This window comes from Olea europaea, chromosome 1 (assembly GCF_002742605.1).
Source record: "Olea europaea var. sylvestris chromosome 1, O_europaea_v1, whole genome shotgun sequence".
NCBI classification, from domain to species: domain Eukaryota; kingdom Viridiplantae; phylum Streptophyta; class Magnoliopsida; order Lamiales; family Oleaceae; genus Olea; species Olea europaea.
This window is the reverse complement of record NC_036237.1, coordinates 5,406,569-5,425,054: the sequence shown is the minus strand read 5'-3', so window position 1 is coordinate 5,425,054 and position 18,486 is coordinate 5,406,569.

Here is an 18,486-nt window from a genome sequence, read left to right as displayed (position 1 = left end):
GATCTAGATAGGTTCGAGACGTATCCATGGGGAAAGTTTTCATTTGAATACACGATCAGTATATTCAAACTTGAAATGGGAGATAAATTGAAAAGTTCGGGCGTCGCAGGCTAATCGCGTTGTCAATATTCATTGCATGGCTTTCACCTCGCTCTAATGGTATGAACAAACAATACACTTGACTCGTATTTTTTATATTTATAAATTCATTTTGTAAGATAATATAAATGTTTGTTTTGCAATAGATTTGGGCATTCGAAGCGATCCCAACTTTAGGAATGAAGTTTGGTATGAAATATCTAGATGTAATACCAAGAATGGTCGCTTGGGAAATGCCGAAGAGGTTAACGTCTGCTGCCATTGATAACGTGTTGAATTTAAAGGAGCTAAAATAGTCTTTTTTAAGTTTAATGGGAACAAATTGTGGAATTAGTTTCGTGAATGACTAAAGAGTTGTACCTTTTAATATTTGCAGTTGGAGGTTAATTCCACATTGATTCCCACCGAAGTTGAACTCAAAGAGGCCTATTGGAAAGAGTTGAAACCAATCGTGGAAGAAGATGAGAGTGTTTCACATCATTCCGAAGGAGACGAGGTCGAGCATGATGCCGAGCCACATCATGCATACCACAAAGAGTCTCCTAGAGCAGCTCAACCCCCACAGCGTGGTTTTGAGATCAACATGGCGAATTTATTGAGAACGAAAATGGAAAAACTTAAGGGAAGGCTGCTAGCAGTCATATCGACTCTACTTGATCGGGTGGAGAAAAAGGTTGGCAGGTTCTCCATCCAGTGACTAGTGCATTTGATGGTGCTACTAGTAGCACAACTTATATACCAGAAAATGAACCGAAGGATGAGTTGGAAAAGGAGGTTGTGTTTGATGATGTGACAGATGTGCATGCTGCTGAAAGAAAGGTAGATCTGCCTGAAGAGGATTCAAAGTTAGAGGAGAATGAGGTTAGAGGAAAAAATGTAGGAGGGAATGAGTTGGAAACTAAGCTTGAATTTGATGATGTGAGAGGTGCCTACTGCTGAAACAAATATAGAAGCGCGTGAGGAAGACTCAAAGTTAGAGGAGGAGGTTAGAGGCAAAAATGTAGGAGGGAATAACTTGGAAAATGAAGCTGGATCTGGGAATGAAATAGATGAGGAAGAAAAGGAAAAAATGGTCAAGAAGAGTGTTGAAAAAGAAATAATATTAGAGGATGAGCGTCCCGACATGGAGAAAGGGATCACAGATGTGACGCCTGAAAAGCATGATGTGGATACAAATGAATTCAAAATTCAGTTTTACATCTTTATATCCAAATGAAACAAATTTTTCACTTCTAATTGTTGTTATTTGCAACATATATGCGACATTGTAGAAATCGATGAGGCGAGATGCGATCCATCGAAAGGACGAGGGTATCGTCGGAAGAGAAAAGCGCGTTTATTGTGTTCTAAGTACACTGACCAGACGAAGAGGAGAAAGTTGTCGGATATCAATGTATACGATCCTTATCGAGAAGTAGATCCCGTCAAGGTTGAGGCTTTTTGAAAATGGATAGAAACTACATCTTCGTGGTAAATTATTACATATAGTTGCAAGTACATGTGAAAGTAATGACAGTATTACCAAAATATAACTTCTTGTTGATTTTGTAATATGCATAGCCAAATTATGCTTTTGCGCTTTTATGATGTTCAGGCAAAAAGTTTGATGGATCTTTTGAATGAGTATGGTTGGATTAATGACAGTGTAACTAATCCAACTTTAATAATTTTACGATAATGTCACAAAAGAATTTAGTTTGAATTTATTAGTTTATTTTTGTAGATCATAAACGAGGCCCTATACCAAATACGAGAAAGGGCTTCCAAATTTTCCAATCTGTTCCAACAAGATTGNTTATTTTTGTAGATCATAAACGAGGCCCTATACCAAATACGAGAAAGGGCTTCCAAATTTTCCAATCTGTTCCAACAAGATTGATGCATATTGGACACTTATTTCTATCAATTTGTTGTCAATGTATATGGCCAGTTACAGTCCAGTAAAGAGCTCAAATGTATCAAGAGTCTAATTAATTATGTGAGAGGGGCAACTCCGAAGCTCGGTAAACCTTGGAAGGATTGTAGATATTTGTATCTTCTTTGTTGGACCCGTGACCATTGGTTTGCAGTTCAAGTCGACATGGAAGAATGAGTCATTTTTATGTTTGATAGTCTGAAGGGTCACATTTGTTGGGCAGCGTTGGAAGCTTACTTTTTGCCTCTACAGGTCGTTATTCCATTGATAATAAAATTTCATGTCAACGATGAAAGCAAATATAGTACGGAGAACTTCAAATTTGTGAACGTGAAAGATGTTCCCCAACAAGTGAACATGTGAGAATGACTAATTTCATAATTAGTAGTACCATATTATCTTGAGTGTTGAAAATGAATACAAAAATTTTACAACTTTTTTGTAGATTCGATTGCGAAATATTCGCTATCAAATACATAGAATTTCTGCAAGCGAATATTGACGTAAATACAATTCGACCGGATTACGTACCAGTATGGAGAAACAAACTGGCTGCAAAGTTGTTGACTTGGGATTTCGAGCCGAAGATTGTGCTTTGCTCGTATTTTGTTTATATTTTTATAATATTATGTAGTGATTTGGTTGTTTTGGCTTTGGAATAGCAGCTATTTTGGAGTTTGAATACAATTTCAATGTACATATTTTCCATTATCTTCTATAACTTTAAAGTTTAGATATTGTCCACGTGAGGTTGTTGAGTTTTACATGTACAAACTTATATATTTTCATTGTCTTCCATTATCATATCGTTGCAATGTAAGATGCACACTATTGTCCTTTTTTGCATAACGACTTAGAACTCATGATGACCACACATAACGACTTTGAAGTCGTTTAAGTTAAAATTGATAATAAAACGATTTCGAACTCGTTTCTGAGACACAAAACGACATGCATATCGTTTCAATGTTAAATACAAACCGTTTCTCTGATTTCGTGTAACGACTTAGAACTCGTGATGATCATACAAAACGACTTCAAAGTTGTTTAAGTTAAAATTAATACTAAAATGATTTCCAACTCGTTCCTGAGACACAAAACGATATACATATCGTTTCAACGTTAAATACACACTACTTCTCTGATTTTGCGTAACGACTTAGAACTCGTTATGATCATAAATAACGACTTTGAAGTCGTTTCAGTTAAAATTAACACTAAAATGATTTCGAAATCGTTCCTGAGACACAAAACGACATGCATATTGTTTCAATGTTAAATACACACCGCTTCTCTGAATTGCGTAACGACGTAGAACTCGTTATGACCACACATAACGACTTCGAAGTCATTTTAGTTAAAATTGATACTAAAATGATTTTGAACTCGTTTCTGAGACAAAAAAATGACATGCATATCGTTGCAATGTTAAAAACACACTGCTTCTCTGATTTTGCGTAACGACATAAAACTCGTTATGACCATACATAACGATTTCGAAGTCATTTCAGTTAAAATTAATACTAAAATGATTTCGAACTCGTTCCTGAGACATAAAATGACATACATATCATTTTAATGTTAAAGAACACTGCTTATCTGATTTTGCGTAACAACTTAGAGCTCGTTATGACCATAAATAACGACTTCAAAGTCGTTTCAGTAAAAATTAGTACTAAAACGATTTCAAAATCGTTCCAGAGACAGAAAATGACATGCATATCATTTCAATGTTAAATACACACCGTTTCTCTGAATTACGTAATGATGTAGAACTCGTTATGACCACATATAACGACTTCGAAGTCATTTCAGTTAAAATTAATACTAAAAAAATTTTGAACTCTTTCCAGAGACACAAAACGACATTCATATCGTTTCAACATTAAGTACACAATACTTCTCTGATTTGCGTAACGACATAGAATTGAGATATATTATCATTCTATTTATGTTTATTGAAATTAATTTGTGATAATTTCCATGTATGTTAAAAATAAAAATCTGAAAAAAAATTCTGTTAGTTTGGTACGTGTAAGCAAAATCGATACGGTATGTGGAAATAGTATATATGAAAAAGGTAAAGAAAATATGTGCAAATACGGTTAAAAGCATACACGGTAGAGAGCATATATGGTAGACATCATATACGGTAAACTACAAATACAGTAAGCTGTCTCTAAATTTCGTAAGCTGCATCTACAGTAAACTACCTGCAAATACGGTAAGTTGCATATACGATAGGAAGCATATATGGTAAGCTGCAAATACCGCAAGCTGTCTACAAATACGGTAAGCTACATGCAAATACGGTAAGTTGCATATACGATATATGATAATTTTGCTACCTGCTTCAATGCTTAACGAGGGTTGGATGCATATCGTTTCTTCTAGTTCAGAACGACATTGATATCGTTCTAGTCTAATCGTTCCTGAAACAACATCCATCTCATTTCATTACAACTCTGACAAGTTTGAAATCATTTCAACTGAAATAATAACTGCAACGACATCGGTATTGTTTCTTCACATTTGAAATGACATTAGTATCGTTATGCTTAAAAATGGCATTTCGACCATCCACAACCATCGACATACATCCCACCGTACGTATGATGATAAAAACAGGTCATCGAGCCTATTCAATCTCACTCGAACGACGCTATGGTAATGTTTGTGATTTCATAGTTATCTTTCACACTCGGGTTGTTTTGATAGAAACAGAGCATCTCCGTTGGCTCTTTTGGGCCATTCAAGAGCTACCAGCCCATTTCATACGCTATTTCGATCGTCATACACATTTCGGAGGTATATAGAGCGATCGAGGACGATCGAAACATCATTTTTAGGCATAATGATATACATACCGTTATGTTTTCGAAGAAATGACTTTGAGGTCATTGTAAATGTTACATAAACCGAAACGAGTTAGAAGTCGTAAACTTTTAGAAGAAACAACATATATATCGTTATGTACCAAATAGTGAAATAACGTAACGTTATCCATCTCATTTCATTGCAAATCTGACGAGTTCGAAATCATTTCAACTGGAATAATAACTACAACGACTTCGGTATCGTTTCTTTGCAAGTTAAACGACATTCATGTCGTTATGCCTAAAAACGACGTTTCCACTGTCTACGACCCCTCGACATACCTCCGAAATGTGTATGACGATCGAAAGAGCGTATCAAGTGGGCTGGTAGCTCTCGAATGGCCCGAAAGAGCCAACAGAGATGCCCTGTTTCTTTCGAAACAACCCGAGTATGAAAGACAACTAAGAAATCACAAACGTTATTATAGTGTCGTTCAAGTGAGATTGAACAGGCTCGATGACCTATTTTTATCGTCATACGTACGGTGGGACATAGTTGGTGGTCGTGGATGGCTAAAATATCATTTTTAAGCATAACAATACTAATGTCGTTTTAAGTGTGAAGAAACGATACCGACATCATTGTAGTTATTATTTTAGTTGAAACGATTTCGAACTCGTCAGATTTGTAATAAAACGAGATGGATAACGTCACGTTATTTCACTATTTGGTACATAACGATATACATGTCATTTTTTTAAAATTTGACGACTTCTAACTCATTTAGATTTATATAATATCTACAACGACCTCACAGTCGTTTCTTCGAGAACAAAAAGATATGTATATCGTTATACCTAAAAATGACGTTTCGACCGTCTTCGATCGCTTTACATACCTTTGAAATGTGTATGACGATCGAAATAGCGTATGAAGTGGGCTGGTAGCTCTTGAATGGCCCGAAAGAGCCAACGAAAATGCCCTATTTCTATCGAAACAACTTAAGTGTGAAAGACAACTTTGGAATTAAAAACATTATCATAGCGTCGTTCGAGTGAGATTGAACAGGCTCGATGACCTGTTTTTATCGTCATACGTACGTTGGGACGTATGTCGGTGGTCGTGAATAGTCGAAATGCCATTTTTAAGCATAAAAATACTAATGTCATTTCAAGTGTGAAGAAACGATACCGATGTCGTTGTAGTTATTATTTTAGCTGAAACGATTTCGAATTCGTCATATTTGTAATGAAACGAGATCGATAACGTTACGTTATTTCACTATTTGGTACATAACGATATACATGTCATTTCTTTTAAAATTTTATGGCTTCTAATTCGTTTCGGTTTATATAATATCTACAACGACCTCAAAGTCGTTTCTTCAAGAACATAACGATATGTATATCGTTATACCTAAAAACGACGTTTCGATCGTTTTCGATCGCTCGACATACCTTCGAAATATGTATGACGATCGAAAGAGCATATCAAGTGGGCTGGTAACTCTCAACTGGCCCGAAAGAGCCAACAGAGATACCCCGTTTTTATCGAAACAACCCAAGTGTGAAAGACAACTATGAAATCACAAATGTTACCATAGCGTCGTTCGAGTGAGATTGAACCGGCTCGCTAACCTGTTTTTATTATCATACATACGGTGGGACATATGCCGGTGGCCATGGATGGCTAAAACGTCATTTTTAAGCGTAATGATACTAATGTCATTTTCAGTGTGAAGAAACGATACCGATGTCGTTGTAGTTATTATTTCAACTGAAACGATTTTAAACTCGGCAGGTTTGTAATGAAATGAGATGGATATTGTTTCAGGAACGATTACACTAGAACGATATCAATGTCATTCTGAATGAGAAGAAACGATATGCCCCCAACCCTCGTTAAGCACTGAAGTAGTGTGTATTTAACATTGAAAAGATGTAAACGTTATTTTGTGTCGCACGAACGGATTCAATATCGTTCTAGTATCAATTTTAAATGAAACGGCTTCGAAGTCGTTATATGTGGTCATAACGAGTTTTATGTCGTTACACAAATCAGAGAAGCAGCGTGTATTTAACATTGAAACAATATGCATGTTGTTTTGTGTCTCAAGAATAAGTTTGAAATCGTTTTAATATTAATTTTAACTTAAACGACTTAGAAGTCATTATGTATGGTCATAACGAGTTCTAAGTCGTTATGCAAAATCAGATAAGCAGTGTGTATTTAACATTGAAACGATGTGCATGTCGTTTTGTGTTCGAGAAACGAGTTCGAACTCGTTATATGTGGTCATAACGAGTTTTACGTCGTTACGCAATTCAGAGAAGCAGCGTGTATTTAAAATTGAAACGATATGCATGTTGTTTTGTGTCTTAGGAATGAGTTATAACTCGTTTTAGTATCAATTTTAACTGAAATGACTTCGAAGTCGTTATGTGTGATCATAATGAGTTCTGCGTCATTATGCAATTCAGAGAAGCAATGTGTATTTAATATTGAAATGATATGCTTATCTTTTTGTGTCTAAGGAACGAGTTATAACTCGTTATGTTAATTTGTAGAATTTTGAACATGAACGACATTCATGTCTACTGTAACGACATGAACGTAGTTTGCCTTCGCTGTGAGAAAAAAGAACATAAATACCTAAAATACTTTAATTTGATTCCAACGGTACAAAAATATTTCAATAACGCAATGACTATAAAATCTAATAAGTCATTTCATTCAGTTGAAATAATAAGTACGAAGTCATAAAGTTACAAAACACGATAGTATTACAACCTTAAGGTTCACTACTAGTTGCTTGGCCTGTGCAAGTGGATCGAACATGATCAGTTTTCTTGCACCTGCTACACTTACGAGTCACACGCGTCTTTCCGGCCTACCTTTTTCCTCTTTTTTGACAGTCAACCGCCCTGTCTTTGCACCAAAGGTAGAAATACTTCTCTGACTATCATATTCTTAGAAATTTTTCATTCGACCTCGTTTGGCAAAGGATATACGAATATAAAATAAACTTGCTTCCAACAAATACTAGTGTAAAGGGGGTACATAATTTATAGTCGTCGTCTCCTTTAAACCTTGCTGTAGCAATTGCATGCGCACATGAAAACTTGTCCAAATCAGATCTTCTACACGTACATGTCATTTCGTAAAAATTCACAAAGTGGTGTTCTAAATTGTCACAAACTTGATAAATGTCCGGAGAAACCTGATTTACCTCCAACCCATTTGACTCATTATATGTCATGCACATCTTTTTCTCTAATGCTGGCGTGAGTTGGGTTACATATTTTTCTGCTTCAATATGTCTTTCATAAAACCACATTTGTAGTATCCCACGAATATATTCTATTAAACCAACTATGGGAAGTTCTCGAACACTCTTCAACAAACCATTTACAGATTTCACATTATTTGTAGTCATGATATTGTAACGTATTCCAGTAAAATGCGCTCTAGCCTATTAATGAATACTCTTTGATGCCCTCCTTTTTACTTCATAGAGCTGCCATATAGGACTCAAATTTGGTTACAGTATAAGCCTCCGACACTGCCCTAAACAAAGTTGCAACATCACACCGTGGAAAATTTGTCTTCAAATTCTTTTGCAAGTGATATGCAAAATTACCATGATGAGCAAATCGAAACACATTTTTAACTCCATTTTTTATGCATGTTGCACGGTCAGATATAATCACATAGTTATCTGTATCACCTATTATTAACCGCAACTTTTGAAAGAATCAAGTCTAGGATTCATCATTCTCCGAATCAACTACTCCCCATGTGAGTGGAAATATTTGAAAATTTGCATCCTGAGAAGTTGCTACGAGTAGAGTACCTTTCATTCTCGATGCCAAGAATGCACCGTCTATAGAAATTACCTTTCGCATTGAGTTTAGGAACCCATGTATTCTTGGTCTTAATGCCATAAGAAAGGACTTGAAGCACCGATCATCATTAGTATCAATGAATGTCAGTGTACCAGGATTTTGCATCTCCAAAACATGACAATATGCTGGCAATTTCGCATAACTCTCACAGGGTTTCCCATGAATCAGTCCACAAGCAAAATTTTTAGCCATGTACGCTTTAATATAGCTTACGGTTATGCCAAACTCTCGACGAATGTCATTAATAATATCCCTTGGTTTGTAAACTCGGTTGACATCTTCATACTTATGAGCGGTGTGGTTTCCAATAATCATATATGAAGCATGCCTATGCTCTCTGTGATGAACACTCATGGAGCAAGAATGATGATCATTGTACTTTTGAACTTCGAAAATGGGACTTTCTACAATCTTGGTTGCTCATAAGCGCCACTTGCAATTTTCATTAATACAAACATATGTATAAGTGCTCTTATTTGACTTCTTAACTTTGTATTCAAAGTGGCACTTCACAGCTAGCAACTACAATTTTGATATTAGGTCATATTTCGATGGAAACAACTGGTTGACTCACACATCTAATCGTTCTGAAATTTTTACTGATATCTCATAATAGAGTGAACTTACACTTACAGATGTTAAGACTTGGGGTCCATCTTAATAAAGTCAACCTTGTTAAGATGAGTACCCCAAGATTTATTTAAGTTGATCAATATTTCAGTATTTAACTGATGTGTAATTTATTCCCTTAACATGCCCCCCGCAAGATGGTGGCTCTTTTTTAGCAGACCAATCTTGAAATCCGTGTGCTCATTTTTTAGACTTAATCGGATCAAATAGCTCGTTGGAGCTTACTGGGCTCTGATACCATGTTAAGATATTGGGGTCCATCTTAATAAGGTCAACCTTATTAAGAGGAGTGTCCCAATCCTTTATATATTGGTCATTATTTCGGTATTTTACCAATGTGGGATTATATTCCCTTAACATGCCCCCGCAAGATGGTGGCTCGTTTGAGCAGACCAATCTTGAAATTCGTGTGCTTATTTTTAGAGACTTAATCGAATTGAATCAGTCGTTGGAGTTTAATGGGCTCTGATACCATGTTAAGACTTGGGGTCCATCTTAATAAGGTCAACTTTGTTAAGAAGAGTAGCCCAAGATCTATTTAAGTTGGTCAATATTTCGGTATTTAACCGATGTGAGATTTATTCTCTTAACAACAGATACAATCTAAGTACATTCAACATCATTACCATTTATTATATCCCTACTATAAGGTTCATGCGTATGTAACTCAAAATTATTGTCATCTGCCACAGGAGAATCAACTTCGTCATCTACTCTTCGAGAACTATCTTCACTTACGTCAAAACCATTATAATCTACAAATATTTCATCACCATTGTCATCATTACCATCGTTGTCTGTTAGATCATGTTCCTCCTCGTTGTTCATATTTTCAATTTGTTCTCCACCACCTATTACTAATAAACATCTTTCATCACCAAAATCTTCTCGATTCTCAACAACTTCATTTAAAATACTTACACAAAAAAAGTTTATGTACAGGTAGATATAAACCACTTCACGTTGTTGTCACAATCAATTATGATTGGTGCAACTGGAGCTCTAGACATTATCGGGACAAGAGCTGAAATCTCCATTTTGTATTGACTCGTATCGATATTCAATGCCTCCTTAACTTTATAATATAGTTCCATGTAAGAAATTTCCAAAATACATCCATTGCCATGCACCTTCAACAGTCTGCTCATATTCAATTGGATAACAAACTAATACCCATACCATGTCTATGGTGTTCATAACCTGTAACTCAGCATATACATTTCATCAAATTTCAAACATTATACAGTATTGATAACGATATATACGTTGTCATGGATTTCAGAAAACGATATTTATATCGTTCACGATTTCATAAAACGATATGGATGTCGTTCTGTACTGAAAAAATCAAATGCATATTTCACGTGAAAACATTGAGAAAAAAGTCAATCATCCTTCACCGCTTCACATTTCACTTCAATTAATACTAAGGAATACAAATAAGGAGTAATGAGAATAAGATTGGGAAGTAACACATTTAAAGCTCCAATCTAATCATAAAATAAATTCAAAATCATTATTGAAAAATGAACACCACAAACACATATACAACAACATGAACAGATGATTCAAAATAATGGAGAAAGAAAGTGGCTCAAATATTGAAAATTTACCATTCCCTCTCTTCTTCTCCAAATGCCCAATAAAATTATAGCAAGACTTTATTACTCACTTCAACCAAATAAATGTTCAAGGGAATGAGAATGTAGATTTTCTGATTTCATTAAATAGAGAAGAAGATGATGATAAGAAAATCAGCATGGAGGCACCTACCGTGGTCGAGTAGTTCTTAGAGGAGGGAAGGAGATTATGGTTAAAAGGAAATTGAAATGAAAATTAGGACAATAACATCATTTTACATACAAGGATATTTTAGTTTTTTACAAATTCTATTTTCCATATTTAATAACTTTAGGCTTTTCAACTAAAAGCCTTAGTTCTTGGTCTTCTTGGACAAATGTTTAGTTTGACCAAGCCTTTTAAATCAATCCCCCAATTGTTATCTCTGTTTGTGTTCCTGCTCCTATACTTGGTGTTGTGTGTTTACTGTTTGAAGAAATTTGTCTAAGCGCATTATCTTAGCATATCCTGTGATGGCTACTGTTAAGTTTGAAGTGAATATATATGATGGGAGAGGGACTTTAATATGTGGAGTAAAAAAATTAGGGCTATTTTAATGCAATTAAAATGTGCTAAAGCCCTTGATAATTCTTGGCCTGTAGAGATGTCTGTTTCTAAAAGAACTGAACTAGAAGAGATAGCTTGGAGCACTATTTTCTTGTACCTTTCTGACAATGTGATCAGATGTATAGGGGAAATTAAAACTGCTAAAGAACTTTGAACACAATTAAAGGCTTAATATGAGCCTAAGACTGTTCCTAATAAATGTTTTCTACTTAACAGTTTTTTTTCCTTTAAGATGGACCATTCTGTTGATTTGGATGAAAAATTAGATAGAGTTACTAAGTTGACCTAGGATCTTGCCAACTGTGATGAGAAATTATTAGAAGATCAGTTGACTGTGGTCTTGTTATACTCCATTTGTGATAGACATAGAGATCTCAAGAATGCCCTAAAATATGGTAGAGATAAGCTTACTACTAATATCATAATAAATGCTTTAAGGAACAGGGTTTTTGGACTTAAATCTGATTCTATCAACAATCAAAATGGAGAAAATCTTCATATAAAAGGGAAACGTGTTGGTAAATCTAACTTTCATTCAAAATTCCTAATGACCTAGAAAATGAATAATGATAAAATGAAATCCAAAGATAAGGCAAAAGGAAAGAAATGCTATTATTAGTGTAGGTTGGATCACTTTGCCAATGATTGTTATAAGAAATAAAATGATTTATAAGGAAAGAAGTCAAGTGAGGGTAATGTTGTTATTTCCTATGATAATCAACAATTTGATAATGGTCTAGTTATTGTTAGAAAGGAATCTAAATCAAGAGTGGGTTCTTGATTCAGGTTGCTCTTTCCACACATGTCCTAACAAAAATTATTTTTTGGATTTTCAAAAACTAAAGGAGGCCAAGTTATTATGGGAAACAACATGACCTGTAAAGTAAGAGGAATTGGACCAATAAAAGTGGTCTTAGAAAATGGCAGAATTTTATTTTTAAAGGGTGCTAGATTTGTTCCTGAGTTAGAAAGAAACCTATTTTCTCTAGAGATGCTGGATGATATGGAGTTTGACATAAATTTGGGTCAAGGATAAATAAAAATCTTTATGAATAGTGACTTAATCACTTATATCCCAAAGAGACATGAGTTTGTATTTCTTAAATACAAAACCTTTAGTGGGTCTATTTGTAGTAGTTTTAGATGATGATTTTAACATTGCTAAATTAAGGCATTGTAGACTTGGTCGCATTGGAATGAAAGGTCTAAAGGCTCTAAAAAATAAAGGAGTATTTGAGAAATCAAATATTAGGGAATTCTCTAATTGTGAATAATATTTGATTGGTAAACAAGCTAAATTGCCTTTTCCCACAAGTACTCAAAATCAAAGCAAATTCTAGAATATTTACATGCTAATTTGTTGAGCCCTGCATCCACACGTACATTATCTGGTTATAAATACTACCTTTTGATTATTGATGACTTTTCCAGAAAAATTTGGATCTTTCTGGTTGAAAACTAAAGATGAAACATTTACTGCATTTAAAGAATGGAAAACCAAAATTGAAAATCAAACTGTCTTGAAAATCAAAACCTTAAGAACTGACAATGGCCTAGAATTTTGTAATTATGAGTTTAATGATTTCTATAAATTGAACGGCATTTTAAGACATAGAACTGTAACATATACATCCCAACAATTGGCATTGCAAAAAGAATGAATATGACTTTATTACATAAAGTTAGATGTATGCTTTTAAGTTCAGGCTTGTCCAAATTATTTTGGGGTGAGACTGTTAAAACTCCTGCATATTTGATTAATAGAAGTCCTAAAAGTACTTTAAATTTGAATGTGCCTAAATCTGTGTGGACACAAAAGCATGTTGTTTACTCTTATTTGAAAATTTTTGGTTGTGCTGCATATGCTTATCAAAATATAGGAAAACTTGACCCTAGATCACTTAAGTGCGTGTTTTTGGACTATGTTGAAAATATAAAGGGATACAAGCTGTGGGTTTATGGGGAAAAAGGGTTGCAGGGTTATTATCGGGAGAGATATAGTCTTTAATGAATCTTGTATGCTATTTTTAGAAGGTAAGAAAGGAAATTTAACTGAAAATGATGTCCAAATTGAGGTGGAGCCTGTTAATCTAGATAATACTAGCTCTGAAGTTGGCCTGAATGAAACTAATACTGAGTTGGCAAAATCTAAACAATATGATAACACAGTTTCATCACCTGAAGAATACTAGCTTACTAGAGATAGGGAGAGAAGACAAATTAGACTCCCTACCAAGTTTAATAATGATGGCTTTGTGTCTTTATTCACATATCAGGAAGAAACTGAATCTGAACCATGTTCCTATGATGAAGCCTTAAAATCCAAAGACTCTAAAAGGTGGTTGGCTACTATGGAAAAAGAAATGGCTTCCTTATACAAAAATAAGACATGATAATTAGTTAATAACCCAAAGGATTTGAAACTAGTTGATTGCAAGTAATAAAGTTAGATACAAAGCTGACTTATTGCAAAATGTTTCACACAAAAAGAGGGTGTAGATTATGGTGAGATTTTTCCCCCATGGTTAAATATACAACTATCAGATGCATTCTTACTTTGGTTGTGCAATATAAGTGGAAATTTGATCAACTAGATGTAAAAATTGCTTTTCTTTATGGTGAATTGAATGAAGTGAGCTAAATGAAACATCCCTTAGGTTTTGCTAAAGGAGATCCTGATAAAATTGTGTGTTTGTTAAAAAAATCTTTGTATGGCCTCAAACAAGTTCCAAGACAATAGCACAAAAGATTCGATTTCTTTATCTTGAAGCTTGGTTTTAATAGAAGCAATTATGATACATGTCTTTATTGTAAAGGAAATCGAAGTAAAAACTCTTTGTATCTGGTACTTTATATTGTTGACATGCTTCTTGCTAGTGCCCAATAAATTTAAAATTGATGATATTAAACACAAATTAAAATCATAGTTTGACATGAAGGATCTTGATCCTGCCAAGAAAATTCTGGGTATGCATATTATTAGAAATGATGAAAATAATTCTTTTTTTTTTTAAGTCAACAAGATTATGTGAACAAGATTCTAAAAATGTTTAACATGTTTGATTGTAAATATGTTTCTTTACCCATTGCTAATTATTTTAAACTTACATTTGACTCCTATCCTAAAACTCAAGATGAACTTGAAAGAATGACTAAAATTTTCTATGCTAATGCTATTGGATCTGTTATGTACTTAATGATTTGCGCTAGACTACATTAGTGTCCTAAGCATATTTATGGGAAATCCTGGTAGAAGTCATTGGGAAGCATTGAAATGGCTAGTGAAATGTTTAAAATGTTCATCTAACTTAGGCTTAATGTTTAGAATGAGTAAAGAGTGGGTTATTCTAAAGGGTTACACAGACACTGATTTTGTTAGAGATAGATATAATAGGATATCAACATCATCTTCTTTTTATACTCCACGTCGTACTGCAATAAGCTGGAAATCTCAGTTGCAAAAAATTGTTGCTCTATCCGGAAAACATTGCAGCCATTGATGCCATCAAAAAAGGCATCTGGCTGAATGGGTTGTTAAATGAACTTGGTTTTGTAGACACTAATACAACCTTATATTCTAATAATTAGAGTGCAATTCATTTGTGTAAGAATCCCATGTTTCTCGACCGAACAAAGCATATTAATGTCAAATACCATTTTATACGAGATGTTATCTCAAAGGGATTGATTAAAATTGGTAAACTTGTTACTCTATGTAATCCATCTAATATGGTAACAAAGGTAATACCTTTAAACAAGTTCCACAACTGTTTAAAGATATTATCTATTGATGCTTTTCATTGATCATACAGGTATATGGAGCAAATGTCATTATAAATAGTTGGTGAAACTCCTAGCTGCACTATTGCCCAGAATTTTGGAAGCAATGTGAAGATTGTTGAGAATCGAACTTGTGACCTCCTTACTTATAAAAGCATGCTTCCAAAATTTGAAGAAAGTGTGTTTCTGATATTACACTTTTGTTAGTGGAGGCCTTTAATCGGATTGTGACGCATGGTACTATGATAACCGTTTGATTAAATTCTAGACCGTTCTGGCTTTATATACTCACTGTGACATTTTGACTGTGTTAGAGATTTTCTTGGTTGGTTGTTCGTCTCTTGCGCTCTCTCTCTCTCTCTCTCTTCTCTGTGAGAATCCCTCATTCTTCGTGATTAAGGCTTGTCGTTCTTGAGTGTTCCAATAGATAAATATTCGTGAAGAACTTGTAATACTCTAGATCTGTATATTGCTATACTGTGTTGTGTGCTTTTGTACCAAAATTTGAGTGATTCGTGTAAGCAGTAGGGTTTCTGGGAAGATATGAGTGATCTCCTTCGAGTTCCGGTGGATAGTGTTCTGATTCTTGGTTCTTTCAAAAGATAAGTCTTCGTGGCTTGACCTTTTTAATATTCTGGAACATTTTGTATATTCTTGTTGCCGATTTTTGGCTTTATAGTGCAACCGAGCTAAATTCATTTATAATGGATCCTTGTGTTGATTTACACTTTATGCACTTTATTTTACTGTCTTGTTGATTAGGTTTTGAATCTTGGTTAATCTTTAAGTGTTTCTCGACTTTTCAGACCTTGTTATCAAAATAAAATGCTTATAAATTACTTTCAAGTAGACATTAAAAAGCTTAGATGAATACACTTTCACTTTTTGCTCTTAAATTAAATTAATGCTAACGAAGAGTATGAACGGAGTACGGGATACCTTAGGATATAAAACTGTGATGGTACAACAATTTTTATATATTTTTAATTTTGATTATGAAAAGAATAAGCAATCAGTTATATATTTTTCAATTTCTTTCAATTTCTTGATTTAAAATGAATAAAATGCCGTGATATTTCTAAAGTCATAATTTGACTGTTGTAAAAAATTCTAAAAAAATAATATTATGTCACAAAAGTTGGATCAACAATAGCATATTGTTGAATCACGCTATTCTTGAATCGCGTGATTATATATTAAAGTATGGTTAGGTTATGATTAGATTGCACACACAATGACAACTTAGCTAATTAGCCTAGTCTTATTCGATATGTGCATCCAGTTGCAGAAGTGGATTATATATTGAAGTTCGGTGGTCATAGTGACAGTAAGAAAAATGTTTGGTGGCAATGATGAAACAAATTAAAGTTTGCTAACAAAACTAAGTGAAAATTTTGGTGGTCATAGTGAGATAAAATAAAGTTCGATGGCTATAGTGAAACTAGTGACAATTACGGTAACCATGGATGAAATCATTCCAAATTCAAACTATCTTAACATATTATTAGAGGGTTATTGGTGCAAAACCTTCTTGAGCTTTGCCCTTATTGCTGAATTTTTCTTATCCTTTTAGATTTAGATTGGCAGAGAACCTTCCTAAATGATCGTTGAGATACGAAAGACCTCTTGTTGTCCATCCCGTTCATGCTACCATTAAATCCACTTAAAGGGGGTCAAAATAAATAATTTTAAAATAGGATAATTTCTGCAAAAAATTATTTTAAAATAGGATAATTTCTGCAAAAATCATCCCAATCTTTGCTTCTACTGCGAAGTAGAATACAATATTTTCTTTCATTTTCTCAATAAAGTTTTGTAAAATGACGAATATAAATACCTCTTTAAATAAAAAGAAGAAAAACAGTGAAAAATTATTTGCAATAGTAGTCCCAAAATTTTCAAAGAAGTAAAAAATATGTCCCAAATGAATGATTAAAAATTAAATTAAAAATAAAAAAAAATCTATTTCTCTCCCACCTTCCCCATCTTCTAGGGTTAATACTCCAAATAGTCATTGAATTTTGCAATAAGTTTTCACCGGGTCATTGAATTTTAAAAATCATTCAAATCATCACTGGACTTTGTAAAAGATTTACATGGGGTCACTGAATTTTAAAAATTACTCCATTCACCACTGAACTTGTCAAAAGATTTCCACATGGTCATTGAAATCGATGACCCCTGAGAAAGTTTTTGCAAAGTTCAATAATGAATGCGATAATTTTTAAAGTTCAATGACTCCGTGGAAACCTTTTGTAAAGCTCAGTATTCTTGTAAAAACCTTTTAAAAAGTTCAGTGATGACTTGAGTGATTTTTAAAGTTCAGTGACCTGGTGAAAAACGTTTTGCAAAGTTCAGTAACCATTTGGGTTATTAACTCCCATCTTCTATCACCACCAACAGAGTTTTTTTAAGATACATATTCTACCCCCAAAACATTAAGCCTTCGTTTGGCCCCCATTCTTTCCAAATTTTAATGGTTGGAATAATATTTTTTTTTTGAAAAATATGTCATTGAAAAAGAATGAAAAGTTTTTAATTTGCGTGTAATAATATTTTATGGAAGATTTTCTAGTTGAAAATGAGAAAGAGAAAAAGAATGAGAAGGAGAACGGGGGTTAAGTTCTTACATTCATCAACAGTCTCCAAGAAACTCCAGGAAGATTCTAACTTCGGACATGGTGGTGAAGGTGGTGGCATTGAAAATTCACCCTTCTCCACATACATATTCCATTGTGGTAGACTCGCTTTAATAGTCAATGCGATATCCCCTCGCGATCTCATGTAGCTGACTAAAGCCATAAACTGTGAAAGGGGCTCTCATTGATGGCTAGAGTACTTAGACATTACCAACGCACGATGGCAAGGGTGACGTATATGATGAATGTGGAGAAGTTTTATTAGGATCGTGGCTAAAATGGATAGAGATGGCTCTATTAAAACCTCAGCATCGGCATATTTCATAAGAAAAATGCCTAAGTTTCTCAATGATTGAACATATTAAATTTGTGCTGTTGCTAAAACGCATCTTGAATCAATGGTTTGTGTGAGGACTCTGTTCCTTCCTTTGCACATTCGTAGAGCATCACTTCTCTCAGGTTTTTTGAACTTGTTACACCCATTTTTTGCACCTAGAACTCAAAAACTCAATTC